Source organism: Nannospalax galili, unplaced genomic scaffold (genome assembly GCF_000622305.1).
Source record: "Nannospalax galili isolate Female #2095 unplaced genomic scaffold, S.galili_v1.0 scaffold105, whole genome shotgun sequence".
Lineage (NCBI taxonomy): Eukaryota > Metazoa > Chordata > Mammalia > Rodentia > Spalacidae > Nannospalax > Nannospalax galili.
This window is the reverse complement of record NW_008354502.1, coordinates 2744320-2750865: the sequence shown is the minus strand read 5'-3', so window position 1 is coordinate 2750865 and position 6546 is coordinate 2744320. Positions and strand designations below refer to the sequence as shown.

General features: G+C 34.5%; 1 pseudogene; it reads left to right on the top strand.

The window, feature by feature from the left end:
* Positions 1 to 764: 764 nt before the first annotated feature.
* LOC103748930 lies at positions 765 to 1133 on the top strand (annotated as a pseudogene).
* The last annotated feature ends 5413 nt before the right edge of the window (positions 1134 to 6546 follow it).

Genomic DNA, 6546 nt, shown 5'->3' with positions numbered 1-6546 from the left:
GTTAAATTTTCTTCATGACACAAAGTGAGCTACAATTTGGTGCATTCTTTATTGAAATTTCAATGAAATATTCCACCAAAAAAACCCTTAAAATTAACATGTACAATAAATATCTCAAATATTTAAATTAGTTTGGGGAAGGAAGGACAAAACTGTTGCTATCTCACTTTTGAATTTCAAACTATGCTACAAAGTGCAGGAATCATATAGCAGAGGCCTAAATAACAGAACAGAGACTACATATAAATCAAGTATGTAAGATCAATTCATTTTCAACCAACCAAGCCAACTTTAACAACAGTCATTGGAAAAAAGGATACTCTCTTCAATAAATGGTGGTGGAAAAATCGGATGTCTACATGTTAATATTAAAATTTGATACTTATTTTACATTACAAAAATTCTCTCAAAATATTAAGCATTTAAATGAAATTCCAGAGACTGACAAATTCTTAGAAAAAAATAGAAAAAAACTTGACATTATTCTTGGCAATTATTTTTGGAAACTAAAACAAAAATTGTCACATTATCAAACAAAACACATCCCTGGTGTCTGGAGAGATGGCTCAGTGGGTCAGAGCACTTGCAGCTCTCCTGAAGATCCGTGTTCAGCTCCCAGCATCAACATAGCACAGCTCACAATTCCAACTCCAGCTCCAGGGAATCTACCACCTTCTGGCTTCCATGGGAACTGCATACATGTGACATTTACAAAGACACACATACATAGAAGTATACATAAATATTAAAAAAAGATGTATTTTTCTCTTCAGCGAGGTGGCCGCTCGGCCGAAACCAAGATGCACATCTTCGTGAAGACCGTGACTAGCAAGACCATCACTCTCGAGGTGGAGTCCAGTGACACCACAGAGAATGTCTCCCGACCCGCAGCAGCTGATCTTTGCTGGAAAGCAGCTGGAGGATGACCGGACCCTATCAGACTACAACATCCAGAAAGAGTCCACTCTGCACCTCGGGCTGCGCCTGAGCGGTGACATCATTACACCATCTCTTTGCCAGCTCTCCCAGAAGAACAACTGTGAAAAGATGATAGCCTGCACCCCTGTGCCATCAAATGCCACAAGTAGTGTGGCCACACCGACAACCTGCTCCCTAAGAAGAACGTCAAGTAGGGCTGAGGCAGCCTGTGGGGCACGACCTCCGGGACCCCCTAAAATCACCTCTGTTGACTAGAAAAAGAAAGTATGAGCACCAAGGTATAAAATCAACTAAATGGGAAAGAAACTTGTAAAAAAGGGATATTTCAAGACCTATATTTGAGCAAATAAATACATAGATGAAAAATATAACATAAATGTAGGAAAAAACTAAGAATATAATTTTTTTTTGGTCTTTTTGAGACAGGGTTTCCCTGTAGCCCCAGCTGTCCTGGAAATCACTATGTAGACCAGGCTGGCCTTGAATTCACAGAGATCCGCCTGCCTCTGCCTCCCAAATTCTGGGATTAAAGGCGTGCACCACCACGCCCTGCTGAAGAATATAATTTTTAAATTAAAAAACTTATTTTATGTATGTGCGTGTATTCCCTGCATGTAAGTGCACTCATGTCATGCAGTGTTCACAAAGATCAGACAAGAATGCAAGATTCCCAAGAACTGAATTTACAAATGATTGTTTGCTACCATGTGCATGCTGGGAACCAAACCTGGGTCCACTGCAAGAGCAGCCATTGCTCTTTACAGCTGAGCCATCTCTCCAACCCCAAGAACATAACTGTATACCTAAGACACACACATAGATTACAGGAACATAGGTTTCAGAATCTTCTTTTTGATCAAGGAAGTGTACATCAAAACTACAGTAGCATATTACCTCATGTCTACTAAGATAACTACTATTAAAACTTCAGAAGATAATAAATGCAAGCTAGGGTGTGAGGAAAATGAAAGCTTTGTACACTCTCAGTTGTGGACAGAAAGATATACTTATTATGGTGAACAGTACAGGAATTTTTCACCAAAAAAATATAAAGTTTCAGCTATTGTATGATTCAGCAACCCTATTTGCAGATATTTATTCCAGCAACTTGAAATCAGCACTTCAAAGATGTAGGAGAATTTCATGATGAAAGTGCACCCCTATCAGAAGAACTATGGGCAACTGATGGTTGTTGAGGGAGGAAAAGTCACTCTTGTTAGGTTGTGGCCACTGGCAGGTTACTTATGAAGCAGCAGATGGGCCCATACCCAGGTGCATATGAGTAGCACTAATTGTTCTCAGAGGGTTATTAATAACAATGGAAAAAGAGAGCAGAATTTGGGAGGAAGAGGGTTGGGACACTAGAAAGAGCTGGAGAGGGTAGTGGTGGATGGATATAATCAATACACGTTATATAAATGTATGAAGCATTCAAAGAATAAAAATATTACTAAGAAATATATATTCACATCTATGTTTATGGCAGCATTAGTCATAACTGTTGTAATATGGAAATAAACTAAGCGTCCATCAAGAGAGGAATGAAAAAAAATGTGGTGCAGAAATATACATCCACAGAACACATTGGATTTTAGCATTAATACAGAAAATACTATCAATGGTTATGCTCAGAATGAAACCAGGAGAAAATGTGCTGACACGGAAAGACAAAGTTTGCATGGTCTTGTTAATGACGAGGATGAAACGATGAAATTCCTAGAAACAGAAAGTCAAGTAATAATAAACCAAGGTTTGAGGTTAAGGGATATCAGAAGGTCTTGGATCAAGAACCAAAACAGTTATTTTAATAAGTTCCAGAAACCAAACTTGACACACAGCACGGTGATTACAGTTAATGTATGCTAAATTTACAGTTTATTAAGAGAATGTATTTCAAGGAAGTAAATATACAAAATAACAGACATCTTAATTAGGTTGAGTTTTGCAGTCATTCAAATTGATGCATACATACAAATGTCATATGGCTACTTGAACACATACAATTTTGTCGTATATTCCTCAACAAAGTAAAAACATATTGACTGCAAAATATATAATAGGATACACTGATAATTCATATTTCATATGTGAATACTACATGTATCTTTGTGACATAAAAAGGCACATACTCAGTACATATATATACAATTTAAAGGATGAACTTTAAATATATAAAACTATCTAAATGAATATTAAGCTATGTGTATCAAAAATGCCAACTATAAGAAACTACATGTTGCATGTTATTTACATAGTTAGAAACAGGCAAAATAAATTAACACTGTTATGACAAAGAATAAAGGTCATCTATGGATTACAGGTGCTTATGGGACATAAATAAAGATGCATTTGTAATTTAGGAATTTTTCAAATTATTTTTATTTTATGATAATGTATTTTTGCTAATCATTCATGATTTTACTAGAATGTTAGTTATTTACATAGCTTCACTTTAATGGTCAACTTTGGAAACAATAATTATATGGATATCTTGGAATATAATTAACAAGTATATTTCTTCATTTATATACATCTGTCAACTGCCTTAAATTGTATTCAACACAGATAAAATGATGGTGACGCTACATAAATGGAAATCTGATACTTAGAAATATGTAGGAGGATAAATCCTACATAAATATAAGTATGCATGTACATAAATACATAAATTGTTAAGTCATTAAAACCAGTACAAGCCTGAAGATTATAATTCAGTTTAATTTTTATATTACTATTCAGGATATTTTAAGCCATATTCTGAGTAAGTAACATATCAGAAAATGTCAGGAAAATCTCTTGTGAAAATCAAGAAACATTTCCATAAACTCTTATTATTTATGATAAACTCATGAGTTCATGTATACAAACAGTTTGGTAAACTATAAAACACTTTAAAATATATTATTTAAGAGTTTAAAAACTAGAATATTTATGTTTGCAATCACTAAATTCAAGAGCTTTAAAGAAACATAAAATGCTTATGTGGATGTTGATGATGATACTGGATGGCCATTGGCAAAATTTTTAGGACAGGGAAATAATATGCATAAGGCTGAATTTTTTCATCTCTAAAGTATGAAAGGAACTCTTTAGTCTAAGTATGTATGCATGATAGGCAAAATTGTAAGTTTGACTCTTACAACCTTTCTTCTTGAGTGTGAGCAAAACTGTGCACACGAACATACAACATTCACATGATACGGCAATGTGATCATTCACAATTGACCTTTATAATAGAGAAGTTACATAGATATGCCTAAGTTATTCCCTTAGTCCTTCAGTGGAAGAAAGTTGCACAAAGTTTCCAACAGCTGCTATAAGCAAAGAAGCAGCAAAGACAAGAGTTATGTGAATTGTGAGATGTATTAAATGAAGCCTTGTTTGAAGATGCCATGCCAGGGGATGTTCAGAAGGAATGTGCACAGCTTCTGGGAACATCAAGCAGCCTGTAGCTGACAGGAAGTGAGAAAATAGTTATCAGAAATAAAGCCAAAAGAACCAGCTGTGGCAAGTGGAGTATACATAGAAACTGCTTCTTCCTCTGCAGGTAAGAGCCCAGCCAGCTGGAAACTTGATCTCAACCATAAGATTTCCGAGTAAGAGTAATGAACAATCATACATGATTATGAAATAATAAATAGGTGTTATTTTATGTAACTAAGGTTGTAGTAATTTTGTATACAGCAATAGAAGACTCTCATTATTTAAAGAAATCATTGGCTTTCTGAAATCTTCATAGAGCATACATATTTAAGAATTAAATGAGAGATTAACTTGAATGGTCTTAGTGCAATGGTATGCATTGTGTTCTGTCTATTATTTATTTGGGTATTAATACATGCTGATAGCAGAAATGCTGAAGGTATAAGTATTTTTAACAGCCAGGTGTAAATTATGAATTTCTAGGTTAATAATAGACGTAGCTGTCATAAACTTAAATATTATACTATGTTCATTAAATAGCCATTTTGCAAAGAAGACTATCAGTACTAATATTGTTAAGTCATCAAATAGTAAAGAAATAGTATCACAGAAATGTAATCTACAGAAGTCACTTCCCAGAAGATAATAGCTATACTTTCTATAAGAATACTCTCTCTTATCCAGGCATGATAGAGCACACATTTAATCTTAGTACTTGGGAGGCAGAGGCAGGTGTATCTCTCTGACACTGAAGCCAGCTAGGTCTACCCTGTGAGTTCAAGGCCAGTTGGGGCTACAGGGAGACTCTGTCTCTGCCCCCCCCCAAAGAAAACTCTCTTTTGAGGAAATAGGAGAATAGTTAATAAAAATAAAATATTAAAATGCAACTGCATGTGGTACTTATGTTCAACTTTTAATGGAATTGTGTGGATATGTATTTACACAGACATAACAGTATGTTTATAATAGTTTTTCAAGTACAGTGGTTATTTATTTTTAAAAGATTTATTTAATTTTTACTTACCTGTATGCATGTATGCTTGTATGTTGGTATGTGCACATGACTCACGGTGATCAAAGAGGCCAGAAGAGGAAATCAGTTTCCTTGAAACTGGAGATTCAGGCAGTTGTAAAAAAAAAAAGTTTTAACCATTGAGCAACCTTTTCAACCCCAATGTGCTTAGAGTTCAATAAGCATTCAGTCCTGTTTCATATCTTACATCTATGATGAACTATTAGATCAAGAAGGCAAAAGGCATGATAAAGCTAGACAAGTGATTTTATAAATGTATATAGTTGTAAAGGAATTAGGTTTGTAATGGATTCTAATAATTAAAAGTACTTGAACTGGAATAACAGTTCTCTCACACTTCTCCTTTAAGTGCCAAAGTTCTTGTTCTCTTTATGATGTCACCTTTCAAGATCACCCATCTGAACTTCCCACCTTAAGTCCTGGCAAGCCATAGATGGGAGAAATGTCAATACCAAGATTGTAAGTCCTTTGTCATACTTTATGTTCTAAAATCATGGAAATTCTCCAGTGAACTGAACATTTATTATATTTACTGTGAAGTGATGCTTACCATATTTATTACTATGCCATGTATAAGCAACAGAGAGAGATGTTAAATAGAGATCTATTCTCAAGTAATATCATTGGCTATTTTGGTCTAAGATTTATTTCATGTGCTTCAGTAAAGGAAATAGATTTTAATGATTTTTTTTCTGGAATTCTCATTTGATGTCTTATCACACTGTATTTTGGAGTTTAGGAAATAAGATAACCCATTATTTTTAATTAGGGGATATCACCTTTCTCAGAGTCATTAAAGATTTCTGGGATCATATTTTCCTTGTGTAACAGTGACTGAAAAAGAGTACTGAACTTTAAAAGGCATAACCACAGGTATTGAAACTCTAGGGTTAAATGGGGCAATCCTACACAAAGTGGACCAACCTAACCTTGATTATATCTGATAAATACTTAGTTTTTGGAAATATTATATATGTGAAATAGGGCATCCGGATATGAGAAGCAATTTGATAGTAGTTCTTTTCTAAAGGTCAATCTATTATCTGTTTAAATAAGGTAAAGGAAAAAAAAACACCTTTAGATTATGCAAATCTTTATGCAGAAGTCCTGGAGTCAAGGCAAAGGAATGGAATTCTGAAATTAAATATATA